Source organism: Elephantulus edwardii, unplaced genomic scaffold (genome assembly GCF_000299155.1).
Source record: "Elephantulus edwardii isolate Elephantulus edwardi_28Jun2011 unplaced genomic scaffold, EleEdw1.0 scaffold00205, whole genome shotgun sequence".
Taxonomy (NCBI): domain Eukaryota; kingdom Metazoa; phylum Chordata; class Mammalia; order Macroscelidea; family Macroscelididae; genus Elephantulus; species Elephantulus edwardii.
In genome coordinates this window covers 2,528,911-2,529,607 of record NW_006399955.1, presented here as the reverse complement: position 1 = coordinate 2,529,607, position 697 = coordinate 2,528,911, and the positions used below count along the sequence as shown (strand labels likewise).

Genomic DNA, 697 nt, shown 5'->3' with positions numbered 1-697 from the left:
TCCTGTGTGCTCCCCTCCAATGGCTATGTCCCTGGTTGTCAATAAAGTACTTCCTGATCTCCTGTAATTAAAAAAAAAAAAAAAACCAATTTATTTCTCCATGTTTTTGTTGGTCATCTGACTATCTTCTTTGGTTAAAGGTATTGTTATGAACTCAGACTGTTTTGCTTTAAAAAAATTAGACTGTTCCTCTTTTGTTGTTAAAATGTTAGGAATTTGTATAAATTTTAGAGATTAGGCTCTTGTTAGATAGGTCCTTATGAAAAATGTTCTTCTTAAACTTTAGACTCTCCTTTGACTCTTTAACGAAGGTTTTCTAAATGCACAAATATGTACTTTTTTCCCTCCAGAAAGTTCCAGTTATCTAGTTTATTGTGAAGGACACAATGGGAACTGGGAAAGATTGAGATACGCACAGAACAATAGTGTTTAATTATATAAGCCACAATTTATATGAATGAAACACAAAGTGTATGATGACTGTATGCAAATCAACAATTTTTTTATAAACTAGATGGAAGTATGCCTGAAAGAATTCATAGTATTTTTAATTGCTTCCTGTTCATCTGAAAGTTAAACAACAATTAAAGGAGAGCAAAGTATAAAGGCATTTGCATTGTAGTGTTGTCAAAAAGTATTGAATATTTCATTAGCTGCCAAAAGAATAAACTTATTTGTCTTGGAGGAAGTATAATCA

At 31.3% G+C, this 697-nt stretch overlaps 1 protein-coding gene across 1 annotated transcript in view; it reads left to right on the top strand.

The window, feature by feature from the left end:
• The window catches only part of LOC102853269 (NEDD8-like), a 2,023-nt gene that overhangs the window by 499 nt on the left and 827 nt on the right, over positions 1 to 697 (top strand). The window lies entirely within an intron of this gene.